This window comes from Malaya genurostris, chromosome 3, assembly GCF_030247185.1.
Source record: "Malaya genurostris strain Urasoe2022 chromosome 3, Malgen_1.1, whole genome shotgun sequence".
Classification (NCBI taxonomy): domain Eukaryota; kingdom Metazoa; phylum Arthropoda; class Insecta; order Diptera; family Culicidae; genus Malaya; species Malaya genurostris.
Window position 1 is genome coordinate 174,394,029 of NC_080572.1, and position 27,712 is coordinate 174,421,740.

At 36.0% G+C, this 27,712-nt stretch overlaps 1 protein-coding gene across 5 annotated transcripts in view; it reads right to left on the reverse strand.

Annotated features, from left to right (window-relative positions):
- The window catches only part of LOC131438139 (uncharacterized), a 324,280-nt gene extending 298,177 nt beyond the window's left edge, over positions 1 to 26,103 (reverse strand). Inside the window, exons 1-2 of one of the 5 annotated variants that reach the window (XM_058607960.1) lie at positions 25,919 to 26,097; positions 24,786 to 25,398 (exon numbers count right to left, since the gene is read on the reverse strand). The gene's annotated coding sequence lies outside the window, so the exon portion shown is untranslated. Of the gene's footprint in view, positions 1 to 24,785 lie in introns of all 5 variants that reach the window. The other 4 variants (XM_058607959.1, XM_058607961.1, XM_058607958.1 and 1 more) reach the window with 4 other exon arrangements.
- Positions 26,104 to 27,712: the final 1,609 nt, after the last annotated feature.

Below are 27,712 nucleotides of genomic sequence, written 5' to 3' on the forward strand. Positions count from 1 at the left end.
AACTCTTAAATGACAACACATGATATATTTCGTGACACTTCAAGCATCCAAGAGCATTTTTCGGTTTCTTTCGTTCCACTTCACCATTAATTCCTCAAGCATAAACAACATTGTGTTTATTTGTTTATTTGTTAAAATAATTCATCTGACTAATAAAAGTCTGAATGAAGGGAAAAAGGTACAAAAGGTCAATTTAAAAAAAGAAACACTTGATAATTTTTGTGCAAACTTATGCGATGGATCCCCAAATTCGAATAGATACTCAACTTTGAAAAATGCTCGGATACATGCTGTTAAAGGTTCATGGTGTCCGAATGTAGCACGATGGAACCTGGGTTGAAATAGACTAGTCGAGCGTAGAGTTCGGAAGTCGAAAAGAGATAAGATCTTTGGAGAGTCAATATCGCCGTTGATTACTTTGGCCACAAGTAACGCTTGCTGTATCTTTCTACGTCGCTCTAGTGTTTCCAGTCCAATCAGACGACAATGGTCAGGATACGATGGGAGATCCAGTGGGTTCCGCCAGGTCCCGCAAAGCAAATCGAATAAATCTTTTTTGTACACGATCTATCTGTAAATTCCAAACCAGTTGGTAAGGACTCCAAATTAAACACACATTTTCAACTAGTGGACGCACCAATGAGCAATACAACACTTTCAAACAATACGGATCCTTGAAGTCCCGACTAATTTTTGCATTAAAGCCGAGTTGCCGCGTTTCCTTTTAAATTAGACTTGAGCGGTGAAGATTAGAGGTGAGTTTTGCATCCAACAAAACGCCGAGATAATTGACAAATTCGTCTCATTCAAGCGTTGTTCCATCAATTTGATAGTCGGATACTATCGGATTTATTTTACGATGAAAAGTTATAACTTGACATTTCATGGTACTGATTATTAAAAAGTTTCGTCGACATCAGTCTACGAAAATATCGATAAGCTCCTGAAGATGGACACAATCTTCAATAGCACGGACTGCTAGGTATAGCTTCAAATCATCAGTGTAAACCAATCTGTATCCGACGCCAAATAGTAAAGCAGCATCGTTGAAGAACAGCACAAACAGTAGTGAACCAAGGTTACTGCCCTGAGGAACACCCGATTTACATGCTATAGGGTGTAACTATACTAGTATTCTATGCAAAGAGATCATCTACTAGTTTAGCAGGACGTAGTACCAGATTTTGTTTGACTTGTTTGAGTAGTGAATGCTCGACTTATGCTACGTTCTGTTGCCTTTCGGGATGACACAATCCAAAGCTTTAGTTACCTATTTTGAATGCAACAAAAATCATCAATCGAACAACAACGCCTTACACGATACGAAGTAACGTCGATATCTAACCAAAATAATAAAATACCAAAAGGATCCTCCTTGAAGTCTAAACTATATTTACAAACGTCCTAGTTAAGCCCGGTCGTAAGAAATATCTGCACGGTTATAAATTTCACGCGCGCATGTTAAACTTAGCGTTTAACCCAAAGAAAAATAGATTCATTGATCAAACGTTCCCCGAATAATTGACAGCCTAACCCGATTTTTAGTTAGGAGATCGACCTAGTCCAGCCCGATTTTTAGTAAGGAGAAATATAATAAGACATTCTAAACAAGAAAAATGTGAAATATCTCTAAGTAACGAACTTCACGACTGACTTGTAAAATTTAATTGACTTTAACCAAATGCCATTATAAGTCTATGAAAATATAAATCAAGATAAATAATGGTCTGCAGCAAATAACATTAGTCTAATTGTATGTATTAATCTAGAATGTTATTTCGTGAGAATGTTGTATGGGTAACAATGATCTTTCACAACTGCACGTCTAAATATACTTTCACTTTATGAAACAATGGAGCCCAATAGTATTTTGTAATACCGATACTTTCTACTTTTGTGGTCATCAATACGCAGTCTCTTGAAACAAAAGCTTTACGTACTTTATGCGAAGGGATTATAAATCGATAAATCTCAAAAAGAACCATACCTTTTCTGGTACAGGGGCATTGTTCGGCCGACGAATAAATCTTTTGCTTCCAACCGAGAAACCAAACACCGTTTCGCATAGGTGTTGGACGGTCAATTCCCACAGTGGACGCCAACAATACGGTCCTTCTATCGAATGCCGAAAGCAAGATAAGAACATTTTTCCAATCAACTGCGTTCTATCTTCCCATAAATCAGATCAGATGCACCCCGGTGAGTCGTTCGTTTAGATTCTTCAACTGTGATGAAAACGTGTTCTATTCGATTGATACCTGTGAAGAAGGGTGTAACATTTGTTTCTTTTTTAACGCTATACCTGATGAGATATGCGATGGGAAATCTTTTAAGCTGCTTTGAAACACGCACACGGGAAAGTAGCTTTACGACTATCGTTGACTGTATGAATGCTATATGTTTTCACAACCTCGTCAACAAAATCTATTTATATGTTAGTCAATCATAAAGCTGCTTAAATTCAGACCCGGGTACTGAGTCGCTAGCGAACGTTGAAACATTGAGCCCGTGTTGTAGGTATTTGCATACATTTTCAGGGATCCGTTTTCCTGTCTGGCTGATTGTATTTACTCAAGATATTATTAGGGTAAAAAATGTTCTGGATGGATTCTATGTCGTCCTAAAGCCTTTCATAGACTTCTGCAAAAAAAACCTTTTCGGACAAACATAATCTACATAACAATATAACAATGCAATTTAGCATTTTTCAACGCCCCGCTTACGAGCATCATGTTCTACTTTATTGATAAATCTATATGAATCATATCGTTCCACAAAACGGCTCTCCAATAAAATCAAAATCAAATAGTTTCCTAGAAGCACCAATTGTAAAAAAAAATTCTCCTGTACAAATTCAATTTGTGAAGGAGTTCATTTTTTTCTATCCGTATGGACATCGTTTTTTGTAGATTTATCTTGAACGAAAACTTTAGAACAATTTTCAATAGGCCAACCGACTGCAATGTCCGGGGACTGTCGAAGTTGCAGTAAGTGTTTAGGGCCATTAAATAGCCAGAAATACAAGTTCGAATAGTTTTACAATCAGCCATTTTTATCTTTCATTATTCTGTCTTTAACTCAACACAGCATTCAATAAAAAAGACACTCACCGGTTACAGACATTCGTGTCTGTGCCGTGATTCTGTTCTCTTCCGAATGGTTGAAAACTCGGAGTCATGTGTGCTCGATGCCGATAGGCTCGCTTGTGTTTTCAAAATCGAGCTTCGGTGTTGGTTTTCGTTTTTTTTTCATCGCGTAATCACAGCGTGTTTTTTTCGTATAGGCGGTGCTGTGGTTTCTTCTTTCGTGCCACCACATGTAAGTACCGGTGCGCTATATAAGGCGGTTTGAAATTTTGGACACTTATCAATAAATCAAACTGTGCCTCAGTTGAAATGTTAAAAAGATATTTAATCAAAACTTATTAACTAGAAGAATAACCGTAAATTCAAAGATGAACAGTATTACATTACTACATCACTTAACATGTAACATCATACAGCAAGGGAGCAAAAGAGAAACAATAAATATTTAATTTAAATAACAGTATTGGACCCTCATCACCTTTTAATTCCGGAACCGGAAGTCAGATTTAGATGAAATTCAGGAGTTATGTATGGAATTATCACCATCACTGAGAAAAGTGAGTTCGTTCCATTTTAGAGTTTATGACCACTATTTCCGGTGATTCCGGAACCGGAATCCGGGGACCGGTTAAGCCGGAATAGAAATGTTTGGCCATCAACTGACAATTCCAATCGATATTAATTTGGGCACCCAGCAAACCCATTTTTCCGTGTTTTGCATCACTGCTCTGTATAACTACTTGAAATGTGCAACACTCTTTATTCTGTAATTCCGACATCGGAAGTTGGATCCTGATGAAGTTAAGAAGTTTTATATAAGACAATAAGAACTTTCATTTGAATCTAAGCTTGTAAAATATGGTCACGCCATATCTCTGAAAAATGAGTAAGTAATTCTAAATTGGAATATTTACACTATTCCCCCTCACTCCGGAATCGGAAGTCGAATCAAGATAAATTTTCTATGGGATCATAAGACCTTTAACTTGAATTCAATTGTGTGAAAATCGGCTCAGCCTTCATCGAGCAAAGTTAGTACACATATTTTCATTTTTTTTGCATATTTTACCCCATAATTCTAGAACTGCAAGCCCCATCCAAACAAAACTCGAGAACTGGGAACGCAAGACCTTTTATTTGAATCTAAATTTATAAAAACCGGTTCATTTTTTACGCATTTTGCATCGTTACTCTGAATTAAGGCTTGACATTTTTAACACACTTCACCTTATATTTCCGGTACCGAAAGTATGATTAGGATAAAATTTCGTGCCAACCTATGACGATATGAAATCTGAGAAAACTGACTGTGCCTTTTTTAATTCTGTCGCACATTACCATGTTACACAGAACCAGAAGTTGGAACCGGATAAAATTCAAAAGCTGGTTTAGGAGCCATAAAACCTTTCATTTGAATCTTACTATGCAAAAATTGTTCCAGCGGTTTACGAGTAAATCGAGTGCACTTTTTCCCATATTTTTACTAGTTTAAGCTCGGAAATCAGATCCGGACATAATTCAATTGCTGGCTTCGGAACTACGAGAACTTCCATTGATAGCTGAAAACAGAAACCTTGGCTGACAAGAATTGCTAAAGAATTCACAGATCCTTACAAAAATGAGCTCTTTAATTTTCACTTGTTCGATCTATCCTGGAAGCGTCATCATCGATCTGATGTTCTTATACACAAGCAACTGGATTAACTGACGCCGGACAGTTAAGACTCATTCGCTTTGCTCTTAGATCACTACCATGGCGTAATACATCCGAGCTTCCACCTTATACTGAACGTTGTCGTCTTGTCAATATGAATACCCTGGTTAAGAGACGAAATATCTCAAAAGTCAATTTTGTATGTAAGTTACTGGGAGGTCAAATTGATGTTTCTGATATCCTTGCACAAATCCAAATTAATATGCCTTCCCGTAATCTTTCATGATTCATGGATCAGACTAAACTTCTATTATGCCTTTTTATTTTAGTTGTTGCTTCATTCAATTCATCTATTTTTCCAACGAATTACATAATGTGTTTCGTATACTAAAAACATGTTAATCTCTAATATCGACTTTCTTTTTTACATATGAGATTGTATTATTAAAAAAACTAAATTTTCCTGCAGATAGCACAACATCGTCAATGCACTGTGGTGGTATGAGGGAAATGCAATTTCGGATCCTCTGATCAACGCTTCACTGAACAATGAAGACATTTAACCCGCCATAATCCGAAATTGATATTTTATGGGTATATGTATGATATACATAGCAAACAGTTTTTGTTAGTAATTTCCTGCATATACCCATGTGCTACTGTTTGCTCCTGTTGCCTCTCATTCCGGTTGTAACCGATCTCGTTGTATAATCGTGATTAACTTTTTATCATGGTTTTTCCATAACCTGTTTTCTTCTTTTTTGTTCAATATGATCCATATTTTGTTAATTTGAATGAATGACAGTGAACACTGCCGAATGTTCGATGCTGCTTAAAAATATATATTTCTTAATGAAATTTATGTACAAAAAATTGAAACCATAGAAATTGTCAAATGAAATTGAAAAAAATTCGCGAAAAAACAAATTCACTTGGGTTCCAGCTAATAACAGTGCGATAGAATTTCAGTTTCAAATTTAAGGCCATCGTCCAAGTACCATGTGCGAGGGTGGTTTTTGAAAATTTTTGGTGGAAGATTTGAAAAATTTGCCAAAACCAAAAACATACAGACCTTTGAAAAACTATTATCTATCTGCAGGGTGAAAATTGAAAATCGTTGGAAAATTCGGAGGATTTTCCGAGTGTTATCAAAAATAGCCCTGAAAAATGAGTGTTTTTGTAATCTTTCACAATTATTTGAAAAAATAATGCGATGACTTGAAAATTTTTTTTCAAATTTTTTGCTGGATACAAGGATTACATTCAGACACATTTTTTGAAAAGTTTTTCACGGAAAATTAATGAGTTTCATATAATCGATGTCGTTATATTTTGACGATTTGGACGTACTAATTCAATTTATAAATGGAATAACGTTAGTTTTCACAGAATAAGGTCAATTTTTCAATGAACTGAAGATAATACGCTTCAGTTTGAATGTGTGTAATAAAAAATACGAAAACACTCATTTTTCAAAGCTATTTTTGATAAGACTCGGAAAATCCTCTGAATTTTTGTAGCCATTTTTGTCCTGCAGATAGATAAAAGTTTTTCAAAATTTCCATCGACAATTTCCTAAAACCATCCCCGCGCATTGTACTTGGACGATGGCCTTAATAATTATATGAAAATGAAAACTAGGGCAATTCACTGTCTGCATATACTTTCTCATTAATTTGACTTTTGTTGCCACACTCAAACGAGACTCTCAGAATTCATCGTCAGTTGAATAAGCGTACCTAGTCATATAAAGTTTTATATGTTCGGTTTCAAGTGTCAAGTAGTCTATTGTCTCTGCTGTTGGTAGTGAGCAAGTTCGGATAAATACGCATGAAAATCATCTCGATAACCGAAATTCACCAGTAATTTTATATCGAAAATTTCTTACTGTTTTAAATGTATTGAGATGTGTTCCAAAGTATTAAAAAATGAAAACTGAAAGAAGATAAAATTAATTTATTCAGTAATGAACCAATTCAAATGTTTACATGAATTTCATTTGAGAGGCGCGTTCTCATTCATTTGAACGAGGTATTTGTTATTTCTAGAGATCAACTAACGATGGTTGAACTGAGTTTCGATTTAATGAAGTGAATGCTGCCCGTTCGGTACGTCAGCGAACGTTGTGCGTGTTAGAGTGTGAAGTTTACCACAGCAGAGTGATCGGCAATGTTTCGGTTTCAATCGAATAGCAAGTAATTTTACTGCACTGGTTGACAGTATCAATTTGACACTAAATTCACGGAAAATGTTTGGACACTATTTGATTACCTGAAAACAATATAATAAATCTGAATTACGTTCAAAAGTCATGCTGCAACAGGATTATAATATTATATTCACTTGTCAAATCTCATCAGATCTTTACAGTTTTAGCCTCTATACGATAGGTGGTGCGACCTTTTTTTTTGCTCACTGAAAATGAAACCCGGTCAAAATTTCCTTGTATATAGTTGGACCCAGACAAATCCAGATAAACTTTTGAGTCAGTTTTTTGAAAAAATGACTTGGCATCCCTGTGTCAGAGTGAGTGCGGAACGCGTATTCAATGTGATATACTGTTTTCGCATCGCATTCACTCTGACAGGTTTGCTTTGATCAATTGCAACTAGCTCGCACGCTCGTCTTGACGCTTCGCGTGACGGTTAGGTTGCTGTCAGAGTGAACGCGTCAAGACGCGCGCGCGAGTTGATTACATTTAATTCAGAATCAAGAGTAAACTTGTATTGGTAATTTGTGTATTACGTACATTTTATTTGGCACGTATGCCATAGATCTGTGTATTCATATATGCAGTGCACCGAGTTTATCAAAGTGGATTGCACGATTGAGATTCAAACAATCTTTTTTCATAATAATTTATTCTCAAATGAATGTTAAGCCTGACATCTTGGATGAAATATCAGTTTTGATCAATTTTTCACCAACATTTGATGGAAAATTGCTTACATTCTATTAATGTAGATTTTAATTCCCTAATAAAAAAGTTAGTAACACTGCTTCAATACATTTGTATTAAATTGCGCTACACAAAATAAACAAATCTAAATATTTTCTGTTACAAAAGCAGTTTGCCGGAAAAATAAATAGTTTTACGACAACATTCCATATCCATTGCCTTTCGCGTATTAAATTCAAGGTTCCTTTTTTGCCGGATTACTAATAGAAGGTACGTAAATCTTTATATTGCGATAATTTCTGCAAGAGGAAATCCATATAGGAATGTGTTTGTTGCTAATCAAATGTGTCAGTGGAAGTAAGCTGAAAATGAAATAATTTTTCTCGAGCAGGTTTAAGGAAAACGGAAGATTTTTAGACTAAGATTTTCACTTTTCTTGAATTACAATTTTAAGTAGTATGATCCCATTGGTTTGTTTTACAACCATATCGAAAATTTATTGAGTAAAATCAGGAAATTGGAATTTGTTTTTACGTACACATTGTTGGCATTACTCATACGCTTGCAAAGAGTCTTGCTCCTTAAAGCAAACCTGTCAGAGCGACCGCGATGCGGTAAAAGTACACAGCATCAAAACGCTTCGCATCGCTTCGCAAATCGCGTTCTCTCTGACAGCAACCTTATACTCTGACAGCAACCTTATTAAAACTATTAGAAATTATCTTCAGGTAAAGCCTTCCAGGTTTATTTGAGTATTGTACTTTCGGACTGGCTTCCTATTTCAGCAGGTGTGCTCCAATGAAGTATTCTTGTTGCAACCCTGTACAATAATTTTACATCAGACATTCCACCTATTTCGGGTGGTGGTGTTATATCACTGTTTTCTCATAATACGGCTATTCTTTACGAAGGCCATGTCATTAGTGTCCTGAAGAATAATCTACAGAGAGGTCTGGATGCTCAAACTGAATATTTCAAAAGAAGGAAAATTGTGATCTATGCAGCGAGAATCAAATGATTGTCTATATAGTCAAACTATCTACCCCGCCTTCGAATACGCCGTTCCCGTTTAGTAGAGCTGTGCTCGAAGCCATAAACTCAGGTATCAGTGCATTCAAAATAAAATCTTAAAATGATCCTGAATTTTCCCACTTGGGCAAGGATTAGTGAGGTGCATGAAGTGGCCTCCCTGGATACCCTAGAATAAAAATTCGAGAGTGATACACGCTGGTGTAAGATTCTTGTTTACACAGGGGATGCAAGAAGCGAAACATCACACAAAAAGGAAAGCGCACTTCTTCTCAGTGTCGAATAGATAGAATTTGAGTGTGTATTTGTGGTTAAAGCAGCTGGCACGAGTGAAACACATTTTCTTCGCATGAGTCGCCCTCACGCGCTCTTGCCTAAATACATCCAAGTGAGCACTGGTGCGTGCTAGTAAGCGTACACTTCTGTGATTTAATTTTTAAATTCATAGAAGGTAACGATGGCCTTGCTATGATAATTTTTTTCGCAGAAGGAAACACTAAATTTTAACGATAAATTGCGCTTTTGTTGAATATGCGTGCCTCCCTTATGCGTCTCTTATGCGAACCGTACACCATAATAGTGGTGTATATGTGTGCTCTTCGTCACACAGAGGAGATGGATATTTCTGGTTTTATGTAACAGCTTAAAAACAGTTTAATGTTAACTAATTTCACATCTAGAAAAGTATAAAATGTTTAACCAAAATTCACACAATTTACTCATTAAAATTGTGACACTCAATATTTTGGTCACTATAGGTCGGGACAGAATGAGAACGATTTCTTTGTTTCTAAGCTATATATGAAACGTAAAGTTTACTATATAAACGGATATACACGAATATCTTCGAAATAAACATACATTTGACAAATCTCATAAGTTTGCACACACTTCGGCTAGTGGCTTCATCCGTGGAGTGATAAGAACTCAATAAATGTCAAACTGCTCTAATTGAGCATGCATCCCTCAAATTATGTCTTGCAGTAAAACGTCAATGCAGAGAACACAATCCATGATTTAGATACACAGATTTTAGGTACACTTGTGGTGAAACCTACAAGTTTCTCTTGGAACCAATCGATTACTAATCCTGTTGGCATTATGGTTAAGACCAGAGTACATTCGTCACGCAAAGTGTCAAGACTACCGCGCACGAGCGTTTTGACGCTTCGTGTAACGATTGCATTCTTGTAGCGAACTAAAGGTGCAGACAGAATTAACGCAGAACACGGGACGATTCAATGCGAAGTACTGTTAGTGCATCGCATTCATTCTGAGAGATTTGCTTTGATCAAATGTAACTAGCCTTCAGTCACGCAAAGCGTTAAGACGCGCGTTCTAGCTAGGCATGAGCGTCCCGCATTCACTCTAGCTGCACCCTGAAAATCCTTTCAGTTCGGAACTAGTTTTGAATCGCCAAGCCAGGCGGGTTTCGTAAAACAACTGTTCAAACATTCTAGTTTCATACCTAGGATAATTGAAGGCACTGTTTTATATCATCCTCGACATTGTAACAAAATCTCATTATAGAATTCCATGCATGTGTCCTCACGTTGTTTTTTATTTGCACAACTTTATCAGAAACCAGATACAGGTTTTACGAAGAACCAAGGGTGCAACATCCGTCTCCATCGCTCTCATTTCAAGGTCCTGAAGCAGATTTGTTGAATACTTAATTCCTTTAATGGCCAAAACTGTCGGTTGCGGATAAACCATATGTCATGATGACTAAATACACATTTTTAGTTGCTAGAATTTGCATCGTTCCCCGTGAAAAAAAACTGTTATATCTGCACTGAATTTATCTTTATTCATTTTACGGTATCAACATATTTGTCTCTAGATGCCAGACGAGTCCACATGTCGCTTTGTTACCTGGCACCACTAATTGTAAATTCAGCCCTGCCTGTAACACATGAAGAAACGTGAATCCAGAGCATCCATGTAATATAATGATTGCACACACAAAGCACTTGTATGCGCAAACATTCCGCTTCGTAGTTTTGGCAAAGCATTGCATGTTCCAGTTTATCGTCTTATCTTTCTTAAATCAAATTGTGACAGACATGTACTCATGAATGTTAATATTTGATAGCAAATGTTACAACCTTCGTAAAATAATAACCATAAGAGTAACCTGCGCAAAATTAAACGATTCATTCAACACTTTTTGTGGCTTTACGATACACAGGTAACTGTGTAACTGTAAGAGGAATTGATCAAAACTGGCGTTTCAACTCCAACCTCAACCATTTGCCTTTTTTTCTGTCTCATCGTAATCTGAAAGTATTCAAACACTTTCCAGGCATTTAACAAATTTTCACGGTTTTATCACTCTCGCCAACACTATTTCGTACTGTTTAGACACCTACAGTTGAATGGAATAGATAAAATATTTCCCGTAAACTTCCCGCAAGGTGAACATGGAAGGAGGAATATCGTCATTCTTTCTGATATAGAAATAATGCTGTAAACGGGATCTATATCACAAATAAAGCGAAAACTCCTACTCAAGAAGTGTTGAATAAACCCCCTCCATAAATACAACATATTCCAAATTTAAACCCAATGTTAAGAATAAAACTATCCTATTCCTAATAATCACATAGCTACCACCCTATTAGTAAAATTCCTTTGCGTTTAGTGGATTAACTAGGCTACCTTGATATAATTACAGTTAATTTAAGCTACTTTGCGGAGGGAGAAGAGAGAAACGTCCCAATAGCAAAATGAGTCAAATTGTATGAATTTGATGTGATCGTCTTTTCGACTACTTTCGCTGCTATGCAATGATGCTTGGAAAAATGCAGTAGACATTTTGACATTTTCAGATTCAAACCTGTTAAAATGCTTTTATCTGAGCGCAAGTTTGCAAGCTCCACCAGTAGCTGGTATGTTTCCTAACATTCATTTCCAGTAATATCAGAATGGCCGGGTACCCATAAACATTTGGGTAAAGGGCATTTAAAATGCTGAAGTCTTCGATTTGAGTTCGATATGCGAACACTAGATTCGACCGTGAACCATTCGAACTGAGTGCTTCCTTCCTTTTAAAATCCTTTTACCACAAATTCTCTGCTGTAGTGCCAATTGTACCCCACCCTCCAATCACGGAGAGTTCTGTTTGGCACACAGTAAAGTATCTATCAAGTGAACAAGACTGCTCTAGTCTCATTTCACAACAATAGACACCAGCACCAGTGTCAGTGCCAGAAAAGGCGCGCAAAATTTCAAACACATGGATTGAACGAATCATCGCACAAAGCGTATCGTGCCAAACTGACACATATGTCGTTTTCTTTTGAGAAAACTGAAACTGACCCAGGGTAGTTTCATCAAACAAACATTTTTCACGTAACTGTGTTGGTTTCGCACTTAGCAACGGGGATCTGAGGCAACCTAATATAAAAACCAGATTCGAAACTGACTTGATTTTCAGTTCAACAACGCTGAGACTAGGTTCGAAACTAGCTTCAAACAAACGGTTTGACAGCAGTTAGGTGGAAACTGGGTAAGGTTTGGCATCAAGCGAAAACGGCAATATAAATACGGAATATTTTCAGTGATTGAGATCTGTAGGCTAACGAAACGTTTTGTTCGTTAGTAAAACCGCCACTAACTATGCATGGTTATAAACCATGAGTATTAATTAATTGACTAATATGAGGAAGACATATTTGTGCATGTCAATTTAGTATATAGCAATATTGTTCATTCTTTGTTAAAGATCAAAATCTTTGGCATGATGACAATACTTCACCAAGCTGTTTCCAACTATGCATCATTTTATAAAATAATTGAATTATATGCAAATAAGAGCTTTTTTATAAGGAATTACAACTGACTTGTAAGATGTGCACTAAAAATATTTAGTTTGTGATGTGCATATTATATCAATATAAAAAATCGATATGATATTCAGAATACTTGGTTTGCTGGTGTTAAAATTAAGATTAAAATATTTGGCATGAGTTGTGTACTGCATATTCGAATCATTAGCGAGAAATGTGAATGCTGATTGTGATACTTGTTGTGGTTGACTGACTTCTATGTAATTTTTTAAAAACCCTTTTATTCTCATTTACATGGTAGTTCCAATAGTCAATACGAGCAGTAAAAATTTGGCTATTCATTACAATACACTACAACTTTATTAGTTGACGAATTCGATCAGTTTTTATGAATCTCTTAAAATGCATTTCTTTAATATTCTTATGAATTTCAAGTTTCCTAACTCAAACAGCCAAAATCGAACAGATTCTTAGAAATTTTGTTTTATTGTTTATGACTTATACATTGTTATATGTTTCAGATAGAACAATTCACCAAATATGTTCCGACACTTCCTAAAAGATACCTCATGAAAATACAAAAATACGAATCTTTTGCGTTATAAATTGAAAATATTTGTTTTCATTTGATTTTTTTTGTTGGTCGTCGCCATCATTTTATTTATATAACCATGAAAAATGCAATTTTTTACATATTTTTGGTAATATTCGACATAAACGTATTTCTATTATGTCTGTTTATCTTTTTTATTATGAATAGGTATACAATTCGCTCAAACTGAAAAAAATTCCGAAGTGTTGAAAAGCGTGTCAGTTTTATTCGTATTCACGTCATCCAGTTATAGCTCTGACATTATCCATCTGTCTTTTTTGTAAGTATGATAATATGATTATGATTATGATTATGATTATGATTATGATTATGACTATGATTATGAGTTATTTGACTACCTATATCTGAAATCGAATTAGTTTGGAAAAAATGGGGTGAGATGTCACTCAGGTAGAGTTGCCGCATTTTTGAGTTTGTAGTTATCGAAGTTCTCTAGAGTTGTGAACGAAAGTGTGAGTTCACATCGCAAGACTACAACAAAAAGGTAAGTAAAAGTAGCGAATTATATTTTATCTGTAAATATTTATAACCGATAATATATTGTTAATTCCATTGCAGCGACCGAAATATTTATTTTGCGCAGCGTGAAAGATGACATTTCATTCGAAATCCATATCAAATTAATGACGTAACTTATTTTCGTGACAGATAAAACATTGTCGAAAATATTTTTTCAATAACAGCAAAAATTTTTGTTTTCATCGTCATTTGGAACTAAACGGCATCTATACACAAATCGTAAGAGACGTCGCACAAAAACTATGAGAGAGATGCCCCTTTTTCATTATGAAACCCGTGACGTAAGAGACCTCTGATACTCAAAAATGAATGTTTTGTTTCTCATTTACAGTAAAATGCCTACTCAATATAAAATGAAGTTGCAAAACAAAAAGTGTCTGCTAAGCGGTTCGAATTGAACTGCCGAGTTTAGCACTAAGCAGTTCAATTTGAACTGCTCTGCACTGATGAGTCAAAGACTAAACGTATGTTAAAAATAATAAAAACGGTTATGTGCCCTAGCACAAAATTTGGCTAACCCCTAAATGATAAAATGAAGGCTAGTGTAACCCGAAACATTCCGCTACCAGATATCTAAGTAAAAGGTGTAAGAAATGTTCCTTTAACAATCTCAACTCCACCATTCTTCTCATATAGGAAAACCATTCAGTCACATACAAAGAGGGGGGCCGAGAGGCCCTGGCCCCTTCCGAAATCAGAAACAGAAACGAAAAAAAAAATGAGAAATAGTATGGAGATGTTGATCCTGGATATTACACCATGAGATAGAGGTTTCGAGAGTTACGTGACGATCAAAACTCTACTGCCGATAAAGCACATAGCGGCAGGTCCTACGAAGCAGAACAGAGTCAAAATCACATAAAATGGAGGATGAAACCGAGGTAAAATAAATGACAATAATAAAAATACATAAAATTGTACTGGACGACCAGAAAGAGAAAGTGCGCGAACGTGCCTTAGTTAAGCAAGATTCTTCAGATGAGAAAGATATTTTGCCGCTGGATAATTGAAGACCGAAATCACTGTGAAATCGCTGTGAAATGACATTACATGAATTCGAAACCAGTATAGCCAAAATAAATTTGTATCCAGTGTTGGTGATTGCCGAAAATTTGACAGAAGCTGCCATATTGCTCTCTATATTGTATACAACATTTTCAATCCGGTAGAAGATGCTATAAGAACTCGAGTCAATCAATGCATGAACCGCGAGAGAATTTTTCTACATTTCTTCGCTCCACTTTATACTCTGAGTATTTCACGGCCCTTGAAAAAAAATACAGTCTGATAATGATCGTTGCTGTGTAGAATTTCCCAAGAGAGGATCGCAAGTTGACAATTATCGCAGAAAATCGAATCGATGGTTCAACTTGATGTTTTTCATACTAGGTTGCAATATTTCAAAACCCCCTGTGTGGAGCATTCACATACATCTTCATAGACACAACTTATACGAAGGTTATATGCACATAGTTAGAATAAGCGGCAATAGTAAAATTATTCTATCGCAATTATCCACTGCCCATACAAGCGACCGTTTGTTGCTTCAGAGAGGATCCCCACAGCAGCGTGCTAACCTTTGATTCTCAGAAATGTCATCGAAAAAAATTCGCTCTCGCACTGGTGTCTATTCTATGTTAAATGAGCCATGCCGGGTGTTTGTTGTTGCGATGATATTAGTCTCTCTTTGATGGCACTGATACAATCGTGTAAAGAGTGAAGAGTGAGCATTCTTTGATACGATAAAAGCCATCCTTGTTTGTATCTATCTAATTTACTATCTTCTAATATGGCCTATAAATTTAGAAGATGTTTTCCGTGCTCCACTAATCGGCTATGCTATTCTATGCAGTGAATTGTCGTCATTTAAAGTAGGAATGTAAATTCAAAATTAGGAACATAAGTAATCTGCAGTTACATTTTTTTTATCTGAGGGCCTCTCCCAAAACGAAATCCTGGGTACGGGCCTGAAACTATTAGTTGGAGTGAGTTATGTCATCTTTGTTCAATACATTTTCTCAATGAATAAAATGAAAATAGGTGCAATAACATTGAACTTTTTCGTCTCTATTACAGAAGTATTGCACATTTTGCTCTTTATTTTTCAGGTAATACGCAGACCGACTTATCAGGACCGAAGCAAATATACATCAACCGATTACAACGCAATCTGTTGATTAATATGCAAAATAATATGCTGACTCAACCATCTCGACTGACTATTGGTACAGTTCCCCTATATGATACCGATTCAGTTTTGAAATATTCACTCTACAAAGCCTAATTGATTGTTTTAGGGATTCTGAGTAATACAACGGTACAAAGTTTTGTAAAGATTTATCCACAAACCGTCAACAGTATTAAATTTCTCAGAACACCGGATCCTTCACTCACCTCCAGCATTACTCGGTTTTGTTTTTGTTCATTCACCAGAATTTTAAAGTTCTAGTACCGACAAATAAGCGAAAATCGTTATGAGTTAAACACGCCATCCATATATAATGATCTTCGTGTCAATACCAAACGGGAACCAGAATGAAAGCATCGAAAAAAATGTTGCTCCAGAAGCAGCATCAATCCACTCAGAAAATGTGAGTAAACCACATTTCGAAAGAATGAATCCAATTACTATATCATGCCCCTATTGACACTGAGATCTGCGCCTGCGGATAAGGCGCACATGTCGCAAACCAACTATCGCTTATTCTAGTCTACATCTGGAAAACTTCGTAATGAAAGTAGGATCATTATATTATATTACATACTACAAGAATCACCTACGGAATCCGTCTAAACCTGCAGTCACCGGTTGAAACCGTTCTGCATCGGTATTCAGTTTCAGGGATACTCTGTTTTAAAATCCCGGATTGTCGAAAATACCTTGGTAGCAAAATATTATCCCATGTAATTATCTAACCATTCCTTCCTGCTCGGAATGATATAGGGCACTGCGGTGTTAGTACGTCTTTTCTAGTTTTAGCTTGTCTATATAAGACAGTCGAAAAGAAATCCAGAAAAAGTACAATACTATCTCAACTATTTGCTGCAGTTTTCAATATCGACCCGATGCTCCATCATGCTCTTTTTTCTTCGTTTCCGTAATAGCAACATCTTGTACAAAAGATAACTTTACCTTACAAGCAGTAGAAAATGAATTCATTTAGCACGGGAAATAATATATTTCTCATTGAATACACGAGCACGAACCAAAAGCTGAAGTTCTTTATGCACGTTCGCAGTATGTTGATATATAGTGCAAAATGTATAGAATAAAGAAACGAAGTAAGGAAAAATGTCTTTCCCATTCGCCGGGCACTTGTGCAGTGCATGTTAACGAATTCTGTGCAGAAAATGAATTACGAATTTAATTACTGCTAGTTTTGCTATGTGATTTTATGAGTCTGAAGATATCTGCTGCCACACACCATAGAACATAATTTACTGAAATAGCCCTCAGTAAATGAGAAATGCAGAATATTGAACACCTGCTTCACAGAAAGGGGAAAGTGCTTAATGTGTCCTCCTTAAAACATTGAAATAATTCTAAATGTATGTTTATTCTCCTCAACAATGTGAATTTTTCATTGCAATACGGCTGAGGAACATAATTTTCAATGATTTTGGTGTTAATAATGAGAAATGATTGATATTAACACTTTTTCCAAAACGACCTCTTTCTCAGTTTTTTCGCTTGCCTTGGACATAATGCCCCAGCAGCCATATTATGTGCCTCATAACAAATCAGTGGTATGCCACACAATAGGAGACATTTCGCCTCAGATTTTTTTTGAAAAAATAGTACATAAAAGAGATGGCGGATAAAATGATTATTTAATCGAAGCAAAACCTTACATCGAAATGCTGCCTAATTATATTTTCAGATTTCTCATGTTTTCCAGCAAACGAAAATTATCAATCAGAATAAATTGGCTCGTAACGGCACGTTCCTCATATTTTCGGGGACTTGTGCCCCATATAAACTTTATGAAAATTTTTGAATGAGTAGTCTAGCGAACACTTACAGATGTCACCTCGATCGCCACTTTGTCAGGTGATGCAGTCCCATCATGACAATTAGAATTCAAATGTGATACAAATGAAATGAGAATAAAACTTAACACTTTTTGGATTCCTGTAAGAAGTATTGCAATCATCTTTAAAAAGAAAATGAGAGTGTAATGTCAGAGACATAACTGGATAACGTGGATACAATTAAACCGAACAGGTTTCTTGTATTGTGTATTGGAAAAAAGAACTTATATACTAACTATCTAACTAATACAGAGAGCGAATCGATTCAATTGAAGATAGAATCGATTTTTGTCGGAATTTGCGTATAATATTATGTGACATTATATCTAATGGTTCTATATTTGTAAGTCTGCGTAACTCATTTGTGTTAAACCAGGGAGGACGCTTCAAAATCATTTACACCGAAACCTCCATTTACGAACTAAACGGGGGTTCGTAAATGGAGGTAGTTCGTGAAAAAAGTTTGTTATTTGGGATTTGGTTCGTAAAAAATGTTTACATTATTTGGAATTTACTTCGTAAAAAAAGTTGTGTGTAATGAATGTGGAAACCCCCAATCACATGGCCATTTTCGGAACGGATGTGATAAGTGGGTGCAAGAAAAAGATGTTTGGGGTCGGTTCAAAATCCAAGATGGCGACTACCGGTTTATCGATATTCCTTAAACATCCTTACAATATGGGTATTTTCGGAACGGGACTGATGAGAAGTTGACGGAAAACGATGTTTGAAGTGGTTTGTAAATCTAAGATGGCAACTTCCGGTTTAACAATATTCCTAAAAACCCTTACAATGTGGGTATTTTCGAACCGGAATTGATGAGTAGATGACGGAAAACGATGTTTGAAATGGTTCGGAAATCCAAGATGGCGACTTCCGGTTTGTCGATATTCCTTAAAAACCTTTACAATGTGGATATTTTCGAACGGGATTGATGAGTAGATGACGGAAAACGATGTTTGAAGTGGTTAGTTACGGTTTTAAATTTCGACATTCTAAAAATTAATATTGAGTCGAAAAGGTTCCTTTATCAGGAAGAAGAGATTGCCATACTGAAGAGGTGTACATTGTTTCATCCGATTCGGAGAAAGTCGATCCTGCCAGTTTGTCTGCTATTTATTTCTGGAATTAATCAGAAATGTTAGAAATACAGTGTCATGTGGTTGTCTAACTGACACTTACCACTTGAGCCAAATAATATCCCTTTTTCTCAATGGCTTACAGAATGTTAAATCATATTCCGACGGGCCAGTTGACATGAGATTTTGACAAGTTTAAATAAAAACAAATGTGTCGTGATGAGAGTAACAGTACTTTTTTCGACTTTATCACGTACACGAAAACAATTGAAATTATAAGTGTAACACTGAAAATAAAAAAAATTGGAGAACACGGTCATTGATTTGAAACCAAATTTTAATGTTTGTGGTTGCTTCCAAATATTAGATTGAGACTTCCAGTTGTTCAATCAAAATATTGAAAGCATACAATATAACTATAACAATATGAAATTATTATAGCTGTTTAGACGTCTACTAGTTATGGTCATTTCGAAAATATAGTACAATATTCAAACAATAATGATTAGCAGGAAACACCTTTGTCAGAAGCATAATTTTTTTAAGCGATATATAATTATATCGTAATGTTCGTCAAAGAATACCGATACAACTGAACTCACCATTTTGATGTTTTTAACCCTTATGCACTCGAATGGGTACCCGGGTACCTTTTCGAATTTCAAAATAAGAAATTTCTGAGTTAGGTTTAAACTAAGATTCTGCAATTCGGTCAATTCCAAGAACTAGTTGGACCATAACTTCTCATGCTTTGACTTTTCATTTTACAGTAAGGGGGGTCGAATGGGGGGGCTCAAATTTTTTTTATTACGTAAACACCCGAATGGGTACCCGGGTACCCACAAATAAAAATGCTTGTAACTAAGGCAAATTCCATCCGATTTGAATTTTTTCAGTACGGGTAAATTCAGAAATTTATCCACTTTTCGATGGCCGTGTATATTGCTGTAGTAGGTTCTTCTGGTTCCCGTTAATCCGGATTTCCGTAGAATGTTCCGACACTTGTGTTTTCCACCATAAATGTCATTTACTAATTTGAAACTTTTCCAAACCAGCTATTTGAGAAAGGCCGTACCAAAATGAACCTTTTGTAGAAAAATGACGTCATCTAAAGGGTAGTTGGCCTATTCTGGACTTACTCTCATAGAACGAAAAAAAGGAAATACAGGGTGATTTTTTAAGAGCTTGAGAACTTTTTTAAACAATAAAACGCATAAAATTTGCAAAATCTCATCGGTTCTTTATTTTAAACGTTAGATTGGTACATGACATTTACTTTTTGAAGATAATTTCATTTAAATGTTGACCGCGGCTGCGTCTTAGGTGGTCCATTCGGAAAATCCGCTTTTTTATCGACAAATTTTGTTCAGCGATGAGGCTCATTTCTGGTTGAATGGCTACGTAAATAAGCAAAATTGCCGCATTTGGAGTGAAGAGCAACCAGAAGCCGTTCAAGAACTGCCCATGCATCCCGAAAAATGCACTGTTTGGTGTGGTTTGTACGCTGGTGGAATCATTGGACCGTATTTTTTCAAAGATGCTGTTGGACGCAACGTTACAGTGAATGGCGATCGCTATCGTTCGATGCTAACAAACTTTTTGTTGCCAAAAATGGAAGAACTGAACTTGGTTGACATGTGGTTTCAACAAGATGGCGCTACATGCCACACAGCTCGCGATTCTATGGCCATTTTGAGGGAAAACTTCGGAGAACAATTCATCTCAAGAAATGGACCGGTAAGTTGGCCACCAAGATCATGCGATTTGACGCCTTTAGACTATTTTTTGTGGGGCTACGTCAAGTCTAAAGTCTACAGAAATAAGCCAGTAACTATTCCAGCTTTGGAAGACAACATTTCCGAAGAAATTCGGGCTATTCCGGCCGAAATGCTCGAAAAAGTTGCCCAAAATTGGACTTTCCGAATGGACCACCTAAGACGCAGCCGCGGTCAACATTTAAATGAAATTATCTTCAAAAAGTAAATGTCATGTACCAATCTAACGTTTAAAATAAAGAACCGATGAGATTTTGCAAATTTTATGCGTTTTATTGTTTAAAAAAGTTCTCAAGCTCTTAAAAAATCACCCTTTATAAATGAGAACGAAACTGTTTGGGAAGTAACTTCGTGATGTTTCGAAATGTTTGTTGCCAGAATTAAAAATTGTATTGCGTGCTCCTCGCAATAGGCCTGAAGTACATAATAATTTTCAAACTGAAGATAAGAAAGTGAAGTATATAAGGGAACATACATAAAGTACGTCACGCGTTTAGGGGGGAGAGGTTTCAAAAATACGTGACAATACATGGTGAAAAGATTGAGAAATGCTCGACAAAGGGGGAAAGGAGTGGTAGAAAAATTCAAAATTTTATGTTACGTACATAACGGATGCCCCCTGAAATATATAAACATAACAACTCAGCATAGCACTTGATTTCATATAGCAATTCTTAGATAAGATTACAAAAATACGTGAAATCCGTGTATAAATGCCTCGATGTCGGAACTCATTTAGGATATCCGGGTTCCTGGGAACCAGGAGCACCATGTCCATCTTTATGGGTACCAATCCCAAAGAGCTTAAGTTCCTGAATCCAACAGTGCTAAAATTACTTCAATCGGTTGAAAAATGCTCAACTTACAGCGATTTAAAAAAATGGGTACCCGGGTACCCATTCGGGTGGTTAAAGGTGTTTTTTTTTTCGAGTGCACAACGGTTAAGCAATATCAAAGAACCGGAAGATGCCATCTTGGATTTCCGAACCACTTTAAACATCGTTTTCCGTCATCTACTCATCAATCCCGTTCCGAAAATACCCATATTGTAAGGGTTTTTAAACAAGTCGCGATCTTGGATTTCCGAACCGCTTCAAACATCGTTTTTCGTCATCTACTCATCAATCCCGTTCCGAAAATACTAACATTGTAATGGTTTTTAAGGAATATCGACAAACCGGAAGTCGCCATCTTGGATTTCCGAAATACTTCAAACATCGTTTTCCGTCATGTACTCATCAATCCCGTTCCGAAAATACCCATATTGTAAGGATTTTTAAACAATATCGATAAACCGGAAGTCGCCATCTTGGATTTCCGGACCACTTCAAACATCGTTTTCCATCATCTACTCATCAATCCCGTTCCAAAAATACTCATTTTGTAGTAATTTCCATGCACGGAACGACCGAAATTAGCACTGCGCCTAATTCGTATTACTGTTTTTGAATTAGTTGATTTTAACAACAAAATTTCCAAAATAACTATAAAATTAGTTAAAATTGAGAATTTACTTTGCTGAAAAAACTCTTAGTTTTAGAGAATGTGTTTAGTTGGTGAATATCCTGGACTCAAACCAGCAATATTTCAATCCAACACGAAATTCTCATTGACAACTAATTTTGTTATTAAAATCAGAAAATTTGTTTCTATTTATCTATCACCATCATTACTGAAGGACAGCACAAAAAAACCAAAACTGAAATGGGTATTATTAACAAGTTTATTAGCCAAAAACTCATGAGAAGTGTCAAAGCAAAACAATCCATTAAAAAGCTAAAAAGGACAGTCTTATTGAAACTGCTTGAACATTGTTTTGATGTTTTTCGCATGTGTGCGATATATCTTTATTTAAATTTCTAAACCGATATGTAAAAATGTCGTAAACTGTTAGTGGAAATCGCATTTATTTAGAATTTGTGCGCACTTGAAGCGATTGTGCGTAATAATGTTTTTACGCGGAACAGTGAAGTGAATTTCGAATGTTTCACTCTAATTGTGATGAAGTTTTTTTGTATCTTCAAACCTTCCGAGCTGCGCCGTTCGGTGTACTATTTGTATTCGGTTTTTGTTTTCCGAGTGCTCAAAGTTTTCAGTGAGAATGAAGAAAACAGTGATTTAGAAGAAAAAAAATTCAAAAAGATGTTTACGTTTCGTTTATGTCTTTTTCTCCAACACAACATCGTATTTATACCTGCCAATATAGAAAAGACAACCGCGTCTGAATTTTTTTCGGCAGTAGTGTGCCATCTAGTGGCTAGTAGTCATTAAGGTGTTACCGTTTCGGTGACAGGGCGCCATATAGCTGCAGATTGCAGAAGCCAATTCAACCATTCATATTGGTTGAAAACAACATTATATTTCTTTAATTCAACTAAAAAATTAGTTGACTGGATATGAAGTGTACCTTAGCTAAGAAATGACAGTACGTTTAATTTGTGAATTCAACTAAAAAAAATAGTCATTTCAACAAATATTTTATTATTATTAAGGGAATGAGAATAAAAAATCTAAATCAGCAAAAGTAAGATTTTTTTAGTTGTCTCAAAAAATAACTAACTAAAATCAGCAAATCAACTAAATTTTTCGCGAAAATGCTGATTTCGGTCGTTCCGTGTGGAGTCGGAAATTGTTTTCATTGGATGCAAAAACCTCTTTTTACGAAGTTGGTTCGTAAAAAAGTGTACGTTATTTGGGATTTGGTTCGTAAAAAAAGTTTACGTTATTTGGGATTTGATTCGTAAAAGGAGTTACGTAAAAAGAGGTGACGTAAAAAAAGTGTTCGTAAACGGAGGTTTGGGTGTACTACACTTTGTCTGGATTCGTTCAATGTGATCCTTGAAAGTGAGTTTTTTGTCAAACGTTAAACCTAAGTATTTTGCTTGATCAGACCATGTCGATTCCAATCCATTATATCTTATAATGTGATTATTGTTTGGTTTAAGAAAAGAAGCTCTTGGCTTATGATAAGAGATAATTAATTGCGTTTTTGCTGCATTTGGTGCAATTTTCCATTTTGACAGATAATCACTGAAAATATTTAAGCATTTTTGTAGGCGACTGCAGATCACTCTTAGATTTCTACCTGTGGCCAACAGACTTGTGTCATCACAGAATAGCTATTTCTGACAACCAACGTGTAGATTTGGAAGATAAGAGTTAGGTTTAGAATGTGGTTTAATTTGTACAACTTCTTTAGCGAAATTTCAATTTCGCAAAAGAGTAAATCTATGTTTGATATCTTTTAGTAAATCCTCAACTATGTTTTTCATAGCAGGATCACGAAAACGTTGGTATTGTCGTCGATGAACATTCTTTAAGCGAATGAGCAGTTGAAGATTGTCATCGATGATAGGAGAATTAGGTATGGAAACATTAAATTAGACACTAAATCATAATAAATTGGATGAATGAATAAAGCAATCATTAACTACTCTCGTTAGTCGCGGTTTAAAATGGAAGTTCAATGGCAGGATTTGGATATATAAGACTTTTCCTTTGAATCTAAATGCACAGGCATGACACATGCCACTGAAAAGTCGGGTTCTAAATACCTTTCTACATTAGATAGACAGAAACTGCATTGTCGATTCAAAGCATTTGTGAATATCTGATTGCATCGTAAACTTATTCTCGATTAAAAATACCTCAAAGGCTCATCAAATTCTCTCGAATTTGTACCGCTTTTAGTGCTCTTAGTGAAAGAGTGTATCGCGAATAGATGTCATGACGGTACAAGGGAGATGGCTTTTAGATTTAGACGCGTTTCAAAACGAAGAAAAATTGTATCGCTCTAGATCGAGATTATATTGAAGAATATAAAAGTTTTCACGCAAAAAATTGACTTTTTCCTTGTTAGGCCCGGGATTCCCATGCCATGTAGTATACTGACAATGACCACGAATGACCGTGAATTTAATATTATTTATTTTGATTTTAGTAAATATATAGGATACTGTAAATGTTATGATTCTACCAATTTGTCATTGGTATTACTATTATTATATTTTTTTTATTTTTCACATTTTATAGCCCACGGACGACAATCTATCCTTTCAATCTGGAATCTATGTATTATATTTGATAAAAATCATCTTTTTTATTGAAATAAAATCCATTGGAAAAACAACAAACCGTTCCTTCATGAATCGAAATTTTGTTTCGAAATCCTTCCCAATTGAGTTGGAATCAGTAAACGAAATAATCCTTTGCTTTCGATTGTATATAATCCTATTACCATTATCACACATCACCAATCAACATAAACAAGAGCGGTTTACATCTTAGCACAGCCAACAGTATACTTACCTTTCTTGATTTCACCCCACGTTTTGACGATTTTTATCCGGAAACACTTTCACAAAAAGAGAGATACACTAAAGCGGCTGCTGTTTTCACGGCGCGGTAGCAGCACCTGATCCAGGCGGTTTACACTCTATAGTAATAGTAGAAGTGAGCAGAGATGACAAACATCCATTGACTGCCGAGCTCCTCTCCGTTCCGCAAATTGTAGCACTATGAAACTATACGCGAGTAATGCAAGTCTTACAATGGTTCTTTTTGTCGTACACTCAAGAGCCACTTGCCATCGCTATACGTAGATCGAAAATACTCTTACCAATTCTACTTTTCACTCGATTGGTACCAGATCCAGCCACATCTCTTTCCACCCAGCAGTTGGGCTCCTATTGACTTCTCCCAAAGATGGTATATCGGGTTGTCTTCAATTTTTCTTTATTTTCACTACGTTCCGTATATATTTTCTGGAATCTCACTTTAGCACGGAATTTACGTGTTGGCTATTGTTCGGATGTTATGATAAGTTTTCGGAATACTGACTGTTCTAGATACCATACGGTGTGCCAGTACTTCCGTATCAAAATGTTTCTAAATCAATACACAGGCTGCTGGTTTTACTCCTCTGAAATTAAAAATACGTTGAAATTTTTAACCTTCATCTGCTTTGAACGGCGGGTCCACGCATTTAAACCTTTCTCATCAGCTTGTTCCTTCACAATATAATAGTAAGCACGTACGATGGATTCACGTGATGACCATGTGTCACCGATTTCAATTGGCTCAAATTATTTCACTATTTATGCTACTCACAACACATTGCAAATGATAACTGTTATTGAGATAGAACAGCACAATGGGGCGAACCGCTGCTGGTAAACCAAGCTGTCAACAAAAACACGAAATTTATACGATATGCAAAACATCCTTATGATCCCGATACCCTTCTACCGTAAGATACATCCACTTCAAAGGGCGGGTGCCCAAAGAGCTGCCAAAAACTTCTTCACTCAAACGCCGCGAACACGCTCCGTCAGGGTGATAAAACCGGATTTATGATTCCTTTCGCTTGGTATCAGAAAATAACACCACACGCACCACGTTCGACAAGCAAAAACCAAAACACCACCCACGAATTTTCAAACCTCACTCGTAACGAAGGGGGCAATGCAAAGGTCGAACCACCAAAGGCTAACAGACAACATAGGCCTTCAGTTTAGGAAGCGCCAAGAGAAAATCATTCGAGCCGATCCTAACGGGTCCAGAAACGTCGGATAACTAACGATGCCACTGCTCTGTGGCTCGCCTTTTAATGCTCCGCCAAATGATTTTTTATCTTCTAGCACCCATTCCATCCGGTTGCACATTGCTAGTCCGAGATCAAACTGTGAAGGCTCCAGAGATCCTAGCATCCTTGGTGGTTCGATTGAGCGTGCTTTTCTCTCGTAGATGTACTGACATACATCCTTCGTGCTCTCTTTCTCACTTGCCAGCATCCGAAAAATTCTCCCACACTGATACTCTCAACTCGATAATGGAACAATTTATATACAAACGATTCCCACGGTGCTCCAGTGGAAGGAAATTTTGAAAAAAGTTTTTCATACCATCGATCCTATCTAGAACTGAACGCATAATTTTTTTTGCTTATTTTCAAAAATACATGTCAATTTAGGTTCCATTGCAAATGAAAACATTAAATTAATTTCAGAACAGGTGCGAAGATGATGGAAATCATTATGCATGGGGTACCGTCTGCAGAAGTGACACCTGACATCGCTGATCTTTTTTGTTATGTTTTTAAAAACAAAGAGCTACTTTGTTAATGTGAAAAATTATTATTCATTCTACAGACTGTACTAAAAAAATAACTGCAATTGATAAAATTCATCTCCTAGGCTAAATGCCCGCATCATGGACTTAACACTACCCGTCAAGTTCTGTGCCGAACTGGTGCTTCTTTCTTGAAAAATTGCATCCACTCTTTCTTCTAATCTTTGTCGTTATTAAAACATTCTTAGTGTTCAGAAGCTTGCCCTTCATAATCACCCAAAAATTTTCCATTTAGCGAAATTCTGACGATTTTCGCGCATCGCACAGTGGTTCAAAAGCCCAATTTTACGCTCTTAATTGATAACTCATTAAAACGTGATTTTTGAGGTACAGTATCTTCAGCAAAGTTGCTTAGAACTTACAAAGTTGTGCAGACAGTTATTTGCTTACAAAGTTGTGCAGAAAGTTATTTCAAACAAATTTGCAGAAGGTAAGTACCTACCACCATTCCCGTAACTTGAGTGCAATTCATTATATAATGTATTTTCTGAAAAGCGAGTCCTTAAACCAGTTTTTGTAAGAAAACATATATATTTTCAATTAATATGAGTTTTTCATGTTCTACAAAATTGTTCATCATTAAAAACTACACAACTTTCTCAAACATACTATGCTGCTATCATTTCAGTTTAATGAAATAGAACCAATTTTCATGTTTTTTTTTTACAAAATTTCAACTTGTATATCATCATAAGGCACAGAAAGGTGCAGAGGAGACTACTTACATACATACTACTTCAAAAGAGCTTTCATATCGTGGTTGAACTACTCGTCTGCGATCGTCTGCAGGCGAGATATGTTCTCTTCAATTATTAGTGTCCTTAACATTTGCAATGATAAGGTTCATTGTATATCAGATCAGATTTCAGTATATATTCGTTACCATGGTAGCTCTCAGAATAAATGATTTTTATGGACATCGAAGTCAACAAATAGAAAAGTTTAGTAACCGTTATAGACGTTTTATGAAAGTAACTGTCAGATGTTTTTTGAAAGCGAGATAAGAAGCCACGACTTTGAAAAAAGGCAATCATAATGTCGAATTACGTTATGTCATATTCTGGTAAGTTTTTCTATACAAAAGCTCTGCGGATAAATATCCTCTA